This window comes from Anas acuta, chromosome 3, assembly GCF_963932015.1.
Source record: "Anas acuta chromosome 3, bAnaAcu1.1, whole genome shotgun sequence".
Classification (NCBI taxonomy): Eukaryota; Metazoa; Chordata; class Aves; order Anseriformes; family Anatidae; genus Anas; species Anas acuta.
Window position 1 is genome coordinate 106,608,238 of NC_088981.1, and position 20,625 is coordinate 106,628,862.

A 20,625-nucleotide genomic window follows, 5' to 3' on the forward strand; every position below is an offset into this window, starting at 1 on the left:
GTTCTTGATTTTGCAGTGCATAGAAGATGTTCATTTTATTGTTGAGGAAAGCTAGAATGGATATATATTTCTTTGCATATTTCTTCTATATAAAGGTTGATATTTGGGCAATAGGAATCATAAAATGTGCTACATTAAGCTGATACTATGCAACATCCTTTTGCATAACGGAGCCACACTGAATTATGCAGAAAACCAGAGTGATGAAGCATTATTACTTATAGATTATTATATCATTCTTCAATTTTCCATATTCATGAAAAAAATCTAAAAGCAGAAATAAACTATGAAGTAATGCTATACGAGAGAGGAAAATACTGAAAAAAAAATAAACATGAGAATTATTAAGAGGAAATAATAATTTTTTGCGTGCACACGTTTTTGTGAATAGCTATAGTTATGTTACAGATGTTCTGCTGCTCTATCTGTGATGCTCTGGGGTAAAAACAAATCTCATAGACAGAGCTTATAGTTTATATTAGACCAACAGATGCACTCCTGAAATTAAAACAAACAAACATAAAAGCTTAAAGCTTTCGCGTATGAAAGAAGTAGACAGAAGTCTGCTTCCAATGCTCTTATAAGGCACCAACTTCCTACTGACTCTGACTGCTAAAACCTAGGCTCAAGCCAGAATTGGTGGAGCTCAGCAGATGTACACAACATTTCTAGGGGACAGATGATCACTGTGGCAACCTCCAAAACAAGTAGAAATTATGGAGGTAAAAGAAGGATGGTTTAAGGGAATGGAAGGAGAATCGGATAAAAAAGGCTTCCTGAAGTCTTACCATCCTAAAAGCATCCTGCCTATGCTCATTCTTCTAGCAGAATGCAAGTTGCACTTTGTCATTAACCTCTCAGCTGTTGTCCTGAAGAGTAAGGACACTCACGCTCTGTTCTTTCAGAAATGACTGCTGGAGAGGACACAAGAAACATGAACAGTTTCTTGTTCTGGTTCTAGGGAGAGGAAAGAGGGACATGACACAACAAAGCAGACAGGGAAAGAAGGCAAACTAAATAAAATTTGTGCTCAATAAGAGTTATACAGCAGCTGGGGATTTCTTAGAAAACAGTTGTGGTTAAGGAATTGTGACTCACAAGCAAATATGTGTGAAATCTTTTTCAGAAAGAACCGTCTCTTGGTCATTTTTATGTGCGTATAACTTAATTCTGCCACAGAATTAGCTTTTTAATACCCAGAATAGTGACAATATTCACATTTATAAAGCTAGTCTTTTGATTTGGCATCAAACTTATTAATACAAATTGCATGCAAACATTGAAACCTATGTGAAAAATGTTCCAGTCAAATCCATATGAAACAAACAAGGTCATCATTTTAATACAGATTTTCAGCACAATTCTTTTTCACAGGATTTCCAGGTGGGATGGTGGAAAAGCACCCGAGGAACACACTGTAGGCACCATGTTTTTTACTGCAGATAAGTAGTTACACTTTTCAGATTTATATTAATTTCAGATGTTTAAATTAACCTTTGAGGTCTTTTTCCACATAATCGTCTATAAATTGTTTAAGCTGCTACAGCTCAGTGCAACAATGAAATACAGAATTGTACACAACTAATTTACCATCAACATTTCCATTCCATCTAAATCTCCAAGTTTTTGCTACCTTACACCCACGTGAGTGACAAGAGCTTCATCCTTTCATCATTTTGTGTAGTAAAAAACATGCAATAAATAAATATATGTATATATATAGCTGTATTTCTTGCTTTTGATTATTTTTTTGCTTTATTTGGAAGTGTAAAAGTGTAAAATGTTCATAATTCCAGATCAAGAAATTCTGGTTAAAAAAAAAAAAAAAAAAACACTGAGCAATCTCATCACTCTTTATATGTCTGTTTTTCTTGACTCTTATAGATGGAGATGGAACTTTTCCATAACCATTAGAGTAGGCCTCCCTCTCCCTATACTTCCCTCTTAAATGATGTCCCTCCCTTAAAAAAAGGATTTGTCTCAGAAAATGGGCATATGGGCAAATTCACTTCCCCCCTCTCCCAAGTTGGACTGGATCTCTACTATGACAGTTTACTGGAAAACATTCCTGTGTCTCCAGCTACGTTTCCCATACAAGATGGAATTTCCTAGCTTTAAAAATTTCTTCATTAAAAATATAGGGGACTTTTTCTTATATTTCCCTTATGTTAATAAGTCAATACAGGACACACAATATAAGGCTAAAATACAGACAATGCCCTTGCTACTCATTCACTTCCCAGCTGTACTCCTCACAAGCCCATGTAGTACAAAAATGTCTCTCAGGCATTGACAGCGGTGGGCAAGACAAACAGATGCTCCACCAGCTTTCCCTTCTCCAAGATGAGCCATCACTGGTTTCTTAGCAGTGATGCTCCCCTACATCACCAGTCTTTTAGTAGACACAACCACAGGCCAGAGGCTGGTCAAAGTCTGTCATGGTCTGTTTATTGGCTTTACAGCTTCCTTTTGCTAAGGTGGAATGCTGCAGAGATTCTGGAGGCATTTATGCTAGATGCTACCCTAACACAGAGTTCAATAGGACACTAATACTGTAAAAGAAGACAGACTTCAAATGGGTTAGTTGCCATGGAAAAGTAAACATGCACACACCATTTTTTATTAAAATCGACCTCAACAGCTTCCTCCTACTTAAAGTAACTTGACTGAGGTCAGAATGAGCTGAATTGTAAAATAAGGATAGTGAAATGTCAGCCCAAATTAGGGGTTGTCATTAAAATAATAGCACTGCAGATAAAAAATACATATTCAAAGAGTTCAGTGATAAATGTTAACTAAGGAAACAAATTTGGCTACTATCATGTTTTGATGATGCTATTTAGAGATGAGTCATAACTGAGCTCACATTTCTGTGTTTCACACATTATGTTCTCTTACGATAGAGTTAATTTTTTTCTTGCTTTCCAGGACATTCATAAGCCTTGAAGAACCGTTGCTTTCAGAATAATTTTCTTGACAGTTAAGTTCCTTTTATATAAGTATCACTAATGCTGCAGCAAAAGATAACAGAGAAGATAAAGGCATTTCATGCTATGACAAATTCACAGACCGAAATCCATTTCTAAGACTCCCTTTTTCAATCCTGAAAAAAAAAATTGCATAAATATAGTTAGTGAGTGGGGGCACTGTTTTAGAGTTGTTAAAAAGAATTTTATTTTCCCTTGTGTTTCAGAGCAGTCTAAACAATTAAATTAACAAAATGGTATCAAAAAACTCATGTGGCATTATGTTTTCTATAAATGCATGCTTTTATATTTTATTTTATGTTAGGGTTATTTGAGAGAAGGGTCATTGCTACAATAATTGAATTACATGCTCTTGAATTCTATGTCAGATCTTTTTTCTGGTTTTATAATTGCATATTTGTATATATAGCTCAAGAATACTTTTGTGAAAAATGGAACCTAATATGTCTGTTTTGGTGCCCTGGAATAGCTACTAACAAACTGTTTCCTCAAGTGTCACATCTTTCTCAAAGCTTCTTCTGCACTGACAGATTCTTTCATTCATTTGTTCATTCACAAGATCAATGTTAATCTTCTTTCTAAAGGAGATGAGTAAAGAGGTGAACATGGCTTTTGACAGCCTTTTAGGTGCTGCCACTCTTGCTTATTTCTACACAAATACAGGTAAAACCTTCTTCACTAACATCAATAGAACATACACATCAGCCCAAAAGCTTCCATCATTAAGATATTTTTCTTTGTTTGTATTCACAGATAAGAGAGGTGGCATCTAGAAAGAGTTTTTGCTGATGAATTACATTGATCTGTGGTGTTGGATCCAAGTCAGATCAGAGCTACATTAAGAATCAGACTGAAATTTCATGAGATTCACATGAGTTTTCAACCTGATATGAAAAACATTCATCCATCTTGTATTCAGAAATGTTCATGTTACAGACTCTCTCTTTTCCCTTTAAATTAAATTAAAAGCATTGAAAGAAAACACAGATGTTTTGTTGATTGATTTTATTTCTCTCAGTTTGAAAAGAGTAAATATGTTCTTAGCTTTAGCCATCTTTTTTTTTTTTTTTCTTTTATGTTTACTTATTGAGGGACATTTATGCTTATCAGTGAAAAGGAATGTGTTCATGTTTCATATTGATCCAAAAATTGTCCCTGCATCAATGGGAATTGCCTCCTCTAAGAAGCCTAATCTTAGTTAGATTTTAAAATAAGCAGTATTGAAGGGGGAAGAAAGAGCAAGAGAATAAGAACTGATATGACCAGAAATGTCTGGAGGGATGTTGTATCTCTCTTGTAAGTTGGTCAGGTAGACACACTTTTCCAATTAGCTATAACAGTAACAATAATAATAGTAACAATAATAATTATAATAATAGAGTTATAATCCAGGTATCCTTAGCCTCACACTTTGAAACACACATAAAAACTGTGAGTGTAATTGGGTGTGAAAAGGCGGTCACATCTAACTGCACCGTGGGTCACATCAGGATGTCATGCTCTAGCACAGAGCTGCAGCATTGAATTAGTGAACACTGACAGTTGTTACTTAACAACTGTTTTATAATCTAGAAAATATACCATGTGTGGGTGTTAGATTATGTAAAGGGAATTCTTTAACCTCTAGTATCCACAACATCCTCCTATTTCATTTTATGCCATATCTTTAGCTTTTGCTAGAATACAGAAGTGATTCAGTCCATCTTAATGAAATGATGAATGTCCCACTGTACCACACTCATGTGTTTCAACATGTTCAGTCTCATCAGACAACACTGCCCTGACAATATACGAAGTTAGTTTGCCTTGTTGCATAGCACAGGCTCTTACAGAACCACAGGCCAATCTACACCAATAAATGAGAAAGGTCAGGGTCATTGGCATGGCAATCATCTGTACTGTTAAATTGTTAGGCTGCTCCCTGACCTTTTTGGCCCAGGTTGCTTATTCCTCCTGAACAGTTCCCGGGCACTGCTCAGAAGATAATAGTGGCCAGGTAGCATTTCCAGGCACCCTTATTCCAGGCACACATATGAGATGTTCTGTGAAGCAGAGTGGCCCCACACTTAATTTCCCAGTACAGATGTAGCCACACAACACCTGCCTCTGTCTTCCTCCTCCACCACTAACTAGCTAGTTATTTCTCTTTCTTTTATAAACCTTCCTTTTAAAGCCTCTTCTTAAAGTTGTCAGAATGTACCTTACCTGTTTAAAACATCCTTGAGAGCTGGACTTATGACACTGCAGTGAGATTTTTTTAAAACAGGATAATGAATTTGAACCTGAATATAAAGAAATTTGAGTTCAACTTCTATCTTCACTACTGATATTACTTGAAACACTGAGAAAATTATTTAGGTTCTGGGTAAACCTTATGTTGAAAAAAGTAAATCTGAAAGTAGATTATATTATTCATACATTTCTATTTAATAAAATACATCATATTGTCATGCATTGTCAGCATTAATAATATAGATGGGCTTCTGTATTCTGGTATTAAGCATTCCCTATTTTTTTCTTTATTTTTTTTTATGATTTTGTGTGTGTGTGTGAGTAATTGTTTTCTGGGTATTAGGAAATACAGCATATGGTTTAAAAAAAAAAAAAAAAAAACCAAATAAAAAAAAACCAAAACCTTCTTCCACTTTTGTAACTGTTTAAATGAGAGTATAAGAATCCCATAAAATAAATAGGGTAAAGATTACCACATAAGAGAAGCAATAGGATCTAAGCTTTATTAGGCTTTTAAAACCTTCAAATATATATATATAAATATATATATATCAGCACTTTCACCTGCACAAGAATTTGTGTTTTTATTAGGTGGAGCAGGCCTTCCAGGAAAGAAGTGAGGTACTTTGACAGCCAGTGCACTGGGGGTCAGAGATGTCCTGGGCAAGCACTGCACATCCAATGGATGAACCAAAAACTTCATTTTCTGCTGTCTATCAATCTCAAGACTTCCACAAACACAGACATTGCTTTTAAGAAGAAAACACTGAATTATTTAAATGGAAGAAAATGTCTGCCACCTATGGACATCAGTTGCATATCAATAACAGTTTAATTTTAATATGTTTACAATGGATGACTGGCAGTTACCTTGCCATCAGTTCTACTGTCTCTATTAATTTTCTGTGAGGCTTCTTCTGCAATTACAGATTTGCTGGGTGAACTGATCAGAAACTGAAAGCTCAACAGTTATGGTGAGATTCATGAGGAATTCTCATGTGTTAAAAATATCAGGAAATAATCCAGAAGAACAAGTTCTTATAGTAAATGTGACTTTGTGTGTGTGTGTGTGCATGTACCAATTTACTAGAAATAAAATTTTGAGTATATTAATGTTGGAAGTTGATTAGGACCTAGGTAGAGATAAAAATCTCAGTATTGGTTGAATCTCTGAAAAGGAAAATGATAGACAGAAAATAAATTTTGGTAACCAGATAGAAGTTTTCTGCAGTTTCTTTCTCTGAAATTTGAAAATCTTTGAAATACTAAGTAAAGAGCTTCTTATTATGATCTATGCAATAACATTTTGCAAAAATTCATGGATAAATAATGACTGCTTCAAATATATATATATATATATATATATATATAAGGAATGTACTATCACCTCTTGCATTTCATAAGTGAAATAAAATAAAATAAAATAAAATAAAATAAAATAAAATAAAATAAAATAAAATAAAATAAAATAAATAAAATAAAATAAAATAAAATAAAATAAATAAAATAAAATAAAATAAAATAAAATAAAATAAAATAAAATAAAATAAAATAAAATAAAATAAAATAAAATAATAAAATAAAAAAGACAATGTTTTTATCTTCTTATCATAGATTCCAGAACATTTTAAGATTGGAAGGCTCTTTAAAGGTCATCTAGTTCCACCCCTCCTGCCATGGGCACGGACACCCCTTTCAGTTTAAAGCCACTAGCCCCTTGCCCTATCACTACACCTACTGAAAAAGTCCCTCCCCAGCTTTCCTATAGTCCCCTTTAGGCACTGGAAGGCCTTGTAGAGGTCTTGTAGAGCTCTTTCTTCCCCAAGGTGACAACAGCAACTTCCTCAACCTTTCTTCATAGGAGAGGTGCTCCAGCACCCTGCTCACCTTTGTGGCCCTCCTCTAGATTCACTTCAACAGATCCATGTCCTCTTCTTTTACAGGCATCAGAGCTGAACCCAGGGCTTCAGGTGAGATCTCATAAGAGCAGAAGAGGAGAATCACCTCCCTTGACCTGCTGGCCACACTTGATGCAGCCCAGGACATCATTGGCTTTTTGGGCTGCAAGCATACGTTGCTGGCTTATGTTGTGCTTCTCATCAACCAACACCCCCAGGTCCTTCTCCTTAAAGCTGCTCTCAATCCATGCTCTGCCCAGTCTGTATTTGTGCTTGGGATTACCCTCACCCATGTGCAGGACCTTGCACTCAGCCTCGTTGAACTTCATGAGGATTGCAGAGGCCCACTCTGCATGGGTCCACCTTTGTCAAGCTTCCCCTATATAGCATTGACTACACCACTCATCTTGGTGTCATTAGCAAACTCGTTCAGGGTGCGCTCAGTCATACTGTCCAAGAGGACAATGATGTTAAATAGAACCGGTCCCAACACCGACCCCTGAGGAACATCACTCCTCACTGATCTCCACTCGGACATAGAGCCATTGACCACAATACTCTCAGTGTGACCATCCAGACAGCACCACTGAGTGGTCCATCCATTCACATCTCCCCAGTTTAGAGACAAAGATGTTGTGCAGAGCAGTGCCAAATGCTTTGTACAAGTCCAAGTGTCCTTCAGTAAATAAAGAAAATTCATCAGTTGATGACTTTCAACATTCTTGGTGCTTTCCCTGCCTTTAAACTGAAGGACTTCTTGCAAATGTGTATTTGATGAGGCACAAACAACATGTCCTTTTTTGGCTTTACATCGCAGTTGAGGAATAATTTTTTTTTAATTCTAAATTTATTTTTTAATGTTAAATGATCAATACATCATCTCTGGGTGAAGTTTAACGTAAATGCGTAAATGTAAATGTACAGAAAATGCGGACTGAGGTACTAGGGCAGGAAACCACTGCTTACTGCAACACTCTGAGCCTCCTTTATTGGAGTGATGTACTCCAAAAGTGTCACTGCGGAGTAACGCCACAGAAGTTAACAATGCATATAAAACAACATTTTTAAAGTCTGACTGATTTGACATCTTTTCATGTTAATTTAGGAGGAGAGAGTTCAAGAACTGTAAGCAGTAGTGGAACTTAAGATAGAAATCCCTCATGAAGAAAACATTACTTGTAATTAAAATACATCTTTTCAAATTTTATCTCAATTTACTTTTTCTCTGATTAAAAAATAATAGGAAAAAAAAAAAAAAAAAGATGGGACTTTTAAGAATTAGTAAATACTTTAAATACTTTATATTTTAACAAAACCAAGTTCTTAGTGTTGGTTCCCTGTACATAGCTTGTCTGAATGCATCAGCACCATTTATTTATCTAAATCAATCTTTCTCCACTCACTCTTATCAAACAGCAAACTCCCAAGAACAGGGACCATGGTTTCAGATCCTCAGTCACTTTTGCAAAAACAGAATAATAATGTCTGCCCATGTAGTTCTATTACTGTTTCCTCTTTGTAGAGGTTCACCAGAGGTTTTCTTTCCCAGTCACTTCTCATACACTAGCAATAGTTCCTTGATGTCTAGAAGGTGATTTCTGAGTTTAAGTGGAGTAACAGAAAAGTCAGACTCATTAAATCCTATAAACTTTAAGTGAGTCATTTCTTACACACCAAGACAGTTCCTTCCAGTATTATAAGATAAATTCTAAATGCCATGTGTAACAGTTTATTTTTGTGTGAACTATTATATTTCAGGAGATGGAAAGGATCAAATTAAAGTCTGCTCTAATTTAAATGATTTCACCAAAAGCTCAGTAAAGTTCAATTGGCTTTTGATCTTCAAACACTGAAGGAGATTGGTGTGATTACATGGACCCACATCATGGAAAAAATGCATCTCAAAGTGTATAAGTAAATTATGTGGTTATTCTTGCATTTTAAATTTAAAATTGAATTGCAAAGCAATTTTTAAAAGCTTTCTTTTTTTCAGAAAATAGTGCTTTATTGAAACTGAAGCTTTCTGGTAGTGTGTAGTCTTTTTTCCAGACCTCTCATTAGGACAATTTTCACAAAGAAAAATTGTAATTACAGCTCACAACATAAAAATTGATCCATCATTGATATTTTGATGTTTAGAACACTTTTTGGAGATGTAAGAAAATTCACCTGAAGTTCTACTGATGTTACAACTATAAAAAATAAATATTTTTTTTTTAAAAAAAAAGCTTTTACTCTCTCTCTTTTTTTCAGAGTTGGAACCATGATAGAATCGCAGTTCAGAATGGGACTTAGGACTTTTATTTTTATTTTTCAAATTCCAAGTTTACAAGACTATTTTCCACTGAGTACAAAAAATATGATAATGTTTATGGCACTTTGAAAACACACATACCAATATGGCAAATATATATATTACAGGAAGATAAATTTCATGTTTCTTTCATCCATGCAGTATGTGTTTATATAGACGATACTAAGCTAACTGGGAACATACTACTCTTGTTGACTCCACAGGTATTTTCCCTTTGTAAAGACGGCTTAAAATGTATGATGGTGACAAAACTTTTAGTCTTGGAGCTTATGTTCTACTTATATTCAGAGTAAAAAGGAGAACATTTTCTGCATTAGACAGACACATGCTGAAAAGATATTTTCTTTAGCTTTGTGGAAGAGATTTCTAAAAGTCCAACAAGGATATTGGACTAGGACTGTAGTTTCAGAATTTCAGTACCTATCAGATTGTTATAAATGCTTGCAAAATCTCTTCACACAATTATTATTATTTTATTTTTATGTTTTGGAAAATAAATTGATTATCTAGATAAAAAACTGAATAACTTTTTGACCAACTTTTTATGCAGTTGTGCTGTTGCACTATACAAGACAAGATATCAGCTGACATGATTTTATTTTGGCTTAAGTTTTCATCCTAACAACATAAGTATATATGTTTTCTGTGAATTTTATTTTGGCCACTGAGGTATCGCAATGGACATACATTTGTCTTGTATGTATTACTAGACCATACAAAAAAATAGATTCCCCAGTATTAATGCCTCCATCCAGAGAATTGTTAGATTTTGTTTTTATAGATGTTACTTCTGGGTCCAAATTGTTCTTAAGATCTCTGTTGCTGGTGAAAATAAAATCTCAGTGTATGACTGATACATGCCCATTTGTTCTCTGTGACAGTTACTATCACTTTGCAGCATTTCTCCTACAAAACATTGGTCTTGGAGCAGAAATCAGGAGAGAAAACAGCCAAATAACTTCTGATACCTAAACGCATATTAACCTTCTTGCCACTTTTGCCTGACTTTCTGACATGAGACATGTCTTTTTTTTTATATTTTAGGACAGAAGGATCCTTTTTGAGAAGGATCAAAAAATTCTTGGAAACAGATGTTTAACAGAAGTACTGTGTTCTGTTTTTGTGTGTGTGTGTGTGTGTGTCTGTCCTTTAAGGAGCTCATTATATGCCCACCTCATTATATTACACTGCATGTTAGTGCGTTGTGTCCTTTCTTTCAGATAAATTGGTATTTTTACCATTTATACTTAATTACATAGAAACAAGTTGTTCTTGTTCAGGATATTCATCTAAACATCAGGAAGCACTTTTCTGCTATACCACTGGCACAGATTGCTCAGAGAGGCTGTGAATTCTCCCTGTTTGGAGATCTTCAAAAGCCACATGGATGTGGTTCTGGGTAACTTGCTCTAGGTGGTGATACTTGAGCAGTAGGTTTGGACCAGATGACCTCCAGAAGTCCCTTCCAATCTCAACCATTCTGTGACTCTGTGATTCAAAATTTAAAATAAAAATAAAAAGTAAAATAAATAAATCTACCTACCTAGATTATTTACTGCTTTGCACCCTCATCACAAATTATCTGATCAAAAGAACAGGATATGATAAATGTGTCTTTCACCTTTTTGACAAAGTAATATTCATTTATTCCTTTGCAATTTTCCTCCTGTCCCAAGAGTACAGTACAAAAAAAATGAAGGATAGAAACATGAATCACAGATAACATAATCTGAAAAAGACAGCCGTGCATACTTAGGAATTTTCCTTTTGTTTCAAGCCTTTGAACTTTATTCACAAGTACAAGAAGATGGAATTGCCTCTTTCCTTCATTTCCAAGGACAAAGGCAAGGACTTCCTTTAGAAAGAGGTTTATAGTGATAATCCCCACCTAGTATGTATGCTTTTTTAATTAAATTAAATTTTGAATCCTGTCCAGCTGTGCTGTGCATTCACTAACTGGACGTTTTTCTTTTTTTTTTTTTCCCCTCCTCCGTTTTTTGTTTTTTTTTTTTCCTGCTGAGGCACCAGAGCTTGTCTAGGAAGACAGGACTGCCATATCACCATTTCTTTGGTGATTATTTGGATGTTTTTCCATCTCAGTTTTAATTTACTATTCCAGAACATTACTTTAGAAACAAAAACAAGTTTTTGTGCTTGAAACCACAGCATTCAAAAGTAAAAAGGTGTTCAGTTCTCAAAGGGAAAAATAATTATCTAGACGAGAGTGATCTTTTGAAGTAATTCATTTAATATCCATGATATCTTGTTTTCAAGATACGTATAGATTTTAAATGTATCATACAAAATCAGAGGGCTTAATTTTTTATAACTTATTGAAGAATCATAAGGTGAAGACACAAATTTTACAATTAGAAAGTGACTCACTTTCCATTTCAGCATTCAGACATTTACCATCCTTAAACATAATCCTTTGACCTATTTGCTATAATCCTCCTCTCTAACATCTTCAACTTCATTTAGCATCCTATTGCATGCCCTGCCTTTCTGTACAGAACTTCTCTTGATCTTTCTCTCTGACTCTCCAGCTAATGCCAGTAGCCCTTCAGCTTTTATTTTCTTCTTACCTCTTTTGCCCCTGACTTCTTCCATGCTCTGCTCTGTTCCTGGAATAACGTTCAGTAGCAGCAACACAAGCTCTCCAGCCATTATAACAAGGTTTCTTCTATGACAAATCTTGCCAAAGCCTAGTTTGTAAATATCACCTTATTGCTCACAAAGTTTACAATAAAACCCTGCAAATCTCCTCCCTTAGAGCTCGTCTAGTATCTGATATAGGCCATGAATCTATATGTGTCCCATTGTGTTATACAGTGCCCTGCCATTGCCTAAGAAATTCAGCTAACTATAACACGTATCAGTATTCATTTCAGTTGGCTGTAGGTACTTGAAGTGTTTCAGTTAGGAGTTAGAGTCATCTAGTCAACAGGAATGGTGGACATCTCTGGAAGCAACCAATCCAACTACTGTTTAAATTATTTTCTAGAAATACACTTCTGATTTAATGTCTAAGTAGAATGGATCTGGATTTATGGAGACTGCTTGATATCCTAACTGGCAAGTTTTTGCTGAAATAATTCAAAGATTAGAGTTCATATATTTTGGTTCTAGAACTGCCTTACTGTTTCTGAATGGGATGAGTAAGCCCTCTGGGTCAGTTCTAGTGCCCCAATAGAAACTGACTAGCCAAGTAGCACAATTATGAAAAAAAACAAACAAACAAACAAAAAAAAAACAGCTAATTGTTATAACAAATAACCTGTAAGAACATAGCAATCATTGAATTTTTATATAAACAATAGAGCTATATGATTTCTCTGTTTTCCTTAATGGCATTACAAGGCAAACTTGAAGGACTGCTAGTTCCAGAGACAGAAGTAGTTTTTATGCCTACATTAATCAATGGTGGAATAATATATATGTATCTCTATTTTGCATTTAAAAATATACATATTTGTTTAAAATACCATATCAAACTTCATCAGCTGCAGCCTATCCCAAACACAGAAAACAACAATAAAAAACATACAAAACATCTCCCTTTTTATTACTTATAGTTCCTCTTCTGCACATATCCAGAACTGCAGTACTCTAAGTCCTGTTTATCATGATGATGTTGCTTAGAGCATATCTAACACATACAACACTTACAGTCTCATAAAATATGTGTTTGGTTAGCTAAGAAAACAAAATCCAGAGAAAAACGTAGTTTGTCTTTTCTATAATATCATTGCACCCGGAGCACACAGGCAAGGTATAGGAGGTTTAGGCTCAGTTGCCATATCATTCTGAAGGATTCGAAGTCCTTCCTTCTAGAAATATAACATTCTCGTACAGCTCAGGCTGTACTCATTTCTAAACTCAAGAATATGACACCACAGAGCTCAGACCAAAAAGAGCTTGCATAAGCAGCAAGATCTCAGCACTCATAAAAAAAATGTAGGGTTTGGTTCTGAGCCCAAATTAGGATACATTTCTCAAGTGAGCTCCTATTTTCCCAGCTGAAGCTAGGTTGTGTGATTTTGTTGTTGTTGTTGTTGTTGTTGTTTTGTTTGTTTGTTTTGTTTTGTTTTTTCCTGCTCTGTTAAAGTGCAATTAGTTTAATTTTAAACCACAGTGGTTTCAGCAGAGAAGCCACAACAATAGTTGCCCTTCCCACCAGAGTTATTGCTGCAAATATGACTTTGTTCTAGTGGCGGAAAGACAAACAGGTTTCAGCTGCAGAAAAGAGAAAATGAGAAGCACAGCTACAGGGAGGTCTCTCCTGAGAGGCAAGAGGACTCATCTCTGTTGCCACTGCCCAGATGATACAGGTATCTGGCAGCATGCTTTTCCTCCTCTGCTCAAGCTCAAGTTAAAAAAAAATAAAAATAAAATATATAAAAATAAAATAGTATAAACCAGCTATTTGGCACCATAATAAAAACAGAAACACAGCACTGATTCCAGCTGGAACTCATTATGATTTCAACACCCTGCCTATAAAGGGACACCATTTAACAAGCTTAGGATGCTAACTGACAAGTCATGTCACAGCTCTTGAACCCAGGGAAATGTACAGCATGATTGTCCCTTGGGACCACAGGTAGCAGCAAGAAGGTTATGTTGTATGCTCAGAAAGCATATATATAGTTTATACACATGTCAATAGAAAGATAAATTGTCCCGAGGCAACAAAACTCTGTGTTGGTTCTGTCCCAGGTGTTATCTATTGTAAAGACACTTACAAATTCCAGCAGAGGATGATGACAAGATTGAATTCAGACCAGAGAGTTTAATGGATAAAATTGCAGTTTGAAATCACAGCTTCCCTAATGTGGAAGAACTGAGCACACTTGAGAGCAATTAATCCTTCAAAGCCTACTTTAATTTAATGTCACAATGAATGCATACCTTGATATTTACAATGCCAAGATTTAAACAGATCCCAGGTGGCAAGATAGCATTTCTAGTCATCATAAAATGAAGTTTAATGATTCTAAATACTTTCAAGAAGTTGGCTAGGTCAGCTAACAAATTGAATCTACCTGTGATACATATCACTGTAAGATCTTACTGTATTTTTATGAGCCTTCTATAAAGAAGACAATAAAAAAAAAAAAAAAAAAAAAAAAAAGTTTTCCCCTTGCTGTTAAGGAGGAGAGTTACTGACAGCTTTTTCTCCTTTTCCACAAGTCCATTAATCTTCTGTTGTAACTTCCTGTATGAAAAAAAAAATCTATGTTTTTGTTTGTTTGTTTTGCTTGGGTGGGTGGGGGGAAACTACTACCTTTATCATGTGCTTGTGTATATAAAGTATTATGGTCCAGCTCACAGAGGAGAGCCAACTGAAATAACACTGATGATATAAGTTAAAGACACCCTGTAGAGTGAAGATACTGAAGAAAATCAATACTCATGTACAGCAGATTCCCTGACCTGCTGTTTTCCCTGTGTCTTAGAGAAACTGCCTCAAAACTAGCACCCATTGAAATATTTTTTGAAACTTGACCTTTGCATAGGGACAAAGTCACCATTAAATGCTAGGTGTTGTGGTGACTTTGGGCTCATTTGCTATATATTTGGGAAGGCAGAGTCTCTTTTTTCTTCTGTCCAATTCATGCCTCTACTAAATTCCTGCCTCTAACTACTAAAATCTTTCTCTGGTGACTTCCACCTGGTTGGAATTTGACATGTGCTAACAGCTTCCTTTTTAACCAGACAATGAGATGTGCAGCTTTCTGGAGAACTGAACAAAAACATCCTGTACACGCAGCCTGGCAAGAGAGATGCTCTAACTCCTTTCTGGATCAAGCAGCCTGCCTACAGAGAGGTGCACCTATCCCACCCTGAGCATTTCTTTCAGATTCACCTGGAGAAATACTTCAAACAAAAGCAAAGGAGCTGCAGCCGCTGTTTATACAAAAGCCCAGTGGATTTAGTAGTGATCCTAGTTAACCTAAAGGTGACCTGCAAGATAGTTATAGAGGGACACTTTGTTAGGGAGTGTACTAGACAAGAGGTAATGGTGTTAAACTAAAGGGTAAATTTAGTTTAGATATAAGGAAGAAATTCTCTGCTGTGAGAGTGGTGAGTCACTGGAACAGGTTGCTCACAGAAGCTGAGGCTGCCCCATCCCTGGAAGTGTTTAAGGCCAGGTTGGATTGGGCTTTGAGCAACCTGGTCTGGTGGGAGGTGTCCTCATCCATGGCAGGGGGGTTGGAGCTGGTCCTTAAGGGATCCTTCCAACTCAAGCTATTCTATGATTCTATGATTTACAATGGGCTTACAATATATTTTTTAAAGGGCCTTATGGATCACTGATTAAACATAGACAAACTGGAGATTATTGCCTGTGGTATTTGCAGTAGTCTTGAAATCTAATGCCAAGCATCTCCAGTCTAACAGTTAAATAACAATATGTGTACCTCTAAATTTATAGAGGATGCCAAATCACTTGTGATCTTCAGGATTAGCACAATATTATTTGCTACTAATAAAGTAGCACTTTCCATACATGGAGCTGAAAGCAACATCTCCAAAATGCCCACTTCAGTCAGATTATTAATTACAAAATCAATCTGAAGTTTTACAGGTTAGGTATACAGGATCTATGAATTTGCAGAAACAACCACTTATCAAAATGGGAGTAGTTACCTTTTCAGTGTTCAATTTTCAGTTCACATGTGGGCAGAAAAATTTTTGTATGCTTGTTTGTATTCATCAGATAGAGGCAATCAGAATTGCCTTACATTTCCATAAAGGTATTTGCATTTGTTCTTGGCTTAGATTTGAAGTCAGAATCAAACTTCATATAAATGTCCCAGCTCCCAGAAAGACTGGAAATATTCAGTTAAACAGTCTGCACTAAACTTAATTTTGCTACTGCACGTTTGTCTCTCTCATTACTTTGGGACATAATCAAAAACTGTAAGAATGGAAATCATTTTAGGGGAGGAAGGCAGTCTAACTCATGTGTGATCTTACAGCTTAAAGTGTGAGAGATCCTAGGAAATCTGCAGTGAAATAATACAGTAACAAGGAGGCTTAGATGTTTTGATAGATATGAAGATATTATTTGTCTGGCCTGAAGAGTGAACTTTCTGACTAATTTAGAGGTAACTAACAAAATTTAAATTCCTTAATCTTCAGAATTAAGATTACATATCTGAAGAATCATTCTGAATGTTGGTAGTTCCTAGCTTCATCTAGAGCCTTCCAGCTCACTAATAATCACTGAAAGCCTCAAAAACATGTAAGGGTACAAAGATTTTGCTTGGAAGAGAGTAAGAGTTATCACTTGTAGCTCACACGTCAGGAGTGGTAGATCAAGGCATCAGTCTGAATTTTAATTTATTCTCCTTTCAGATTTGGTTTTATCCGAATTATGTTGTATAAGATCATTTTATCTGATTTCTATCACATATAGGCAACCCAGCCACTCCAATGCAACCTACATCTAATTTTCTTTGCCATAGTATTACCTGGAACCTTCTTGGACCCTGGTTCCATCTCTGTATGTCAGTTTCTGGGAATTTAATACCTGTGCTAAACACAACACAAACACTTAATAGTAGCACTGTTAGGTGCTAGGTCTATATCAGAAGTGCATTAATTCAGCCTCTTTTTTGATGCCAGGAATAATGTAATTATAAGTCTGCAAATCCCATAAAAAACTAAAACTCTTACATTTCATACATCATAAATGTAATTAATGTTTTCCAAATGCATTTAGGATGATTTAAATACTAACCACTTTACCATCTCAAAGTGTGCAAAGGTTGCTCTTGGAGTTCTCAGATCAATTAAAATTAACTATGTTTGGTGCTGCTATGGCCCAGAAGCTTTGAGACATTATGTTCATTAAAAAAAAGGAAGTCTTTGTTTTACTGAAATTGTCGTATCTTACTAATTTAATTTGCCTATCGGCTTTTCACCAAGCTTTTGACTTTCCAGAGCAAACAAATACATCAGTGAGATTAACTCTGTTTTGGCAACTTAAAATGGACAGATTAAAAACCAGGCTCGTATGGAAATAATTTGCAACTCTAATTCTAGAGAATGTATCACTACAGTGTCCTCTAGGCAAAAGATTTTGTCTTATGTCAGTATGGATGTTACTAAATCTTTGGATTTCAGTTCACAGAAGGTACTCCTTCTCACTGCAGTGATAAGCCCTGAGACAATTGTGAGTTTACTATGTGTTTCATTTTTAAATTTCCCCAGCAGCAACAATGTGGCATGGATAAAATATTTTTATTGATTTTTTTTTTTGATTCCTGCCTCATATTCATGTAAAATTGACCTCGAGGACATCACTTGGGCCTCTGTAAACACTCATCTGATGGACTCCTGTATTGGGTCTGGCTGGAATGTTAACTTTCCCAGCAGCAGCCCATACAGTGCCGTACTCTGTACTTGTAGCTGGAACAGCAGTGTTATCACACCAGTGTTGTGTCTGCTGCTGAGCAGCAGTGGCACAGTATTAGGCCTTTCTCTAACCCTCCTAGGGGGTGGGCAAAAGGTGAGGAGAGAAACATCACCAGGGCAGCTGGCCTAAACCAATCAAAGGGATATTCCATACCATGTGATGTCACACTCAGCAATAAAAGGTGGAAACAGGAAGAAGAGGGGAGGGGTGGGCTCTCGTTTGGAAGACGTCGGTCCTCCTCTCGAACACCGGCTGCGTGCATTGAGGCCTTGCTTCAAGGACGTGGTCAATCATCGCTCATTTGTGGGAAGTAGAGAGTAATTTCTTTCCTCTGCACTTCCATATAGCCTTCATTTATTTTGTTTGTTTGTTTTCCTCCCTTCTTTTTATTTTCCTTTTTTCCCCTCCCTTTCCCCTTTCCCTTTTATTTCCCCTTAGTTAAATTGTTAGTTCATGGTAGTCTTTATTTTATTATTATAATTATTTTCCCTTTAATTAAATTATCCTTATCTCAACCCGTGAGTTGTTCTTTGCTTTACTTCTCCCCCTCCTCATCTAAAGGAGGGGGAGTGAGAGAGCGGTTGTGGGGTTTAGCTGCCCAGTACGGTAAAACCACCACAACTCCTCAGAGCTGAGATAAGTAGCTTTGAAGAATTTTGTTAGCATTGTCTTCTTTAAGATTTAGGAGAAATAAAAAAAAAAAAAAAAAAAAAAATCCTCTGTCTTAGAGCAGAAGCTCATTCTTCTGGTACCTTTGCATAAAATAACTCTTGAACTTTCCAGAAATCTGTGAGAAAGAGAACCAAATTGCTGCAAATTCTCCATAAGAAAATGCACGGAAACAAAAAACTGTTGGACATGCTGCATATTTCTGTGCTCTGGAGAAAAATGTCCCCCATTAATGAGTCTTTCAGTGTGATTGGTAGAGTGGGATCTTCGTTTTGAATGACCCTTTGTGGCAAGGGTTTGGTAGCAGGGGGGTACTCTGTGAGCAGAGCCCAGCAGCTGCCCTATGTCAGATCAGAGCCTGCTCCAGCTGGCTCCAACAGGACCGGCTGCTGGCCAGAGCCGAGCCAGGAAGCAACTCTGGTTGGACCTTTGGGAGAGCAGATTGAAGAAAATTGAAAAACAACAACAACAACAAAACTGCCATGTAACTGCAGCTGAGAGAGAGGAGTGAGAAAATGTTGAGAGAACCAGCCCTGCAGACCTCCAGATCAGTGCAGCAGGAAGTGTCCCAGGCACGCAGCAGCAGTTCCCCTGGTGGAGCAGGCTGTCCCCCTGCAGCCCATGAGTCCCACATGGAGCAGATCTCCATGCTGCAGCCCATGGAGGAGCCCCCGGTGGAGCAGGGGGATGTGGCCTGGAGGAGGCTAAGGCCCATGGGGGAGCTGCTGCCTGTGGGGAACCCGTGCTGGAGCAGTTTGCTCCTGGGGGATGGACCCCGTGGTACGGAGCCATCTGGGAGCAGTTCTTGAAGAGCTGCTGCCTGTGGGCAGCCCTTACAGGATCAGTTCAGGATGGACAGCATCCCATGGGAGTAACCCCACATGGAGCAGGGGCAGAGAGTGACTATGAAGGAGTGGTGGAAATGAAGTGTTAGGGACTGACTGAAGACCCCATTCCCTGTTCCCCTATGCTGCTAGGGGGGTGGGTGGGCATAAAGTGTTTTTAGTTTGCTTTTAGTTTTCACTGCTCTAGACTGTTAGCAATAGGCAATAGTTTACATCAACCTCCCTTATGCTGAGTCTGTTTCACCCATTACAGTAACTGGTGAATGATCTCCCTTTCTGTATCACAGCCCTTGAGCCCTTTTCCATTGTATTTTCTCTCCCATTTCTTTTCAGGAGGGGGAGTGAGAGAGCAATTGTGGTAGAGTTTAGCTGTCCATCAAGGTGTAACCACCACACCCCTTAATGCATTAACTGCAAAAGAAACAAGATAACCTGATGACTTCATGCAGAAGTACTTGTTACTGTCCAGAGGGTGTCTAATAGCAGCTTATTCTTCTGTCACTGTTGTTCCCATAAGGACACTCAGGTCACTGATATCTGATGCAAGTTTAAAAAAAAAAAACATTTTAGGACAGCTTTAGTCTGTGTGAGATGTTGTGTTTTGTTTGCTTTTGATATTTTGTTTTTGTTTTTAAATCTGCATTTAGGCATCTGTATATAATGTTCTTTACAGGCAGCTTGTTCGCATTCCTCTGTTTTTCTGACTGTCTTTAAATGCCTGCCCCTGTATCCTCTGCATTGCAGACAGTTGCTGTGGATTGTATTGATTTTAACTGATGCTGGTGGATTTGCTGTCCTTTTCTTCCAGTATAAATTACAGAAATGTCATCCATGCTCTGTCAAATATTTGGCATAACATTTCTACATATATAGATACAGGAAGAACAGGTTTTGTAAGAGCAGTAGTATCAGAAAATGTATTTTTATTCTTCTTCGTTGTATTTATTATAGTTGCCTCAATTTTCAGCTTCCTTCTCTAGTTTAAAGTGAAACAGATTCTTAATATGATAAGCCATATCTACTGATGATAGAGTCTGCATTTTAATAGGTTTGTTGTTTAAAACTGTAACACCTTCAGCCTTTTGGAACAATTGGCCTAGTTCTAGTAATTTTCTTGGTGTATTCTGAAGCTGGTCATATTTTCTATAAGGGAAACTATTAGTTGCAGTAATAGCAAAGTATCTTTTAAAAAGAACAGTGAAATTCCTTTTTAAGGTAAAGGTATTATACATGCCTTTACTGGACACTTGTT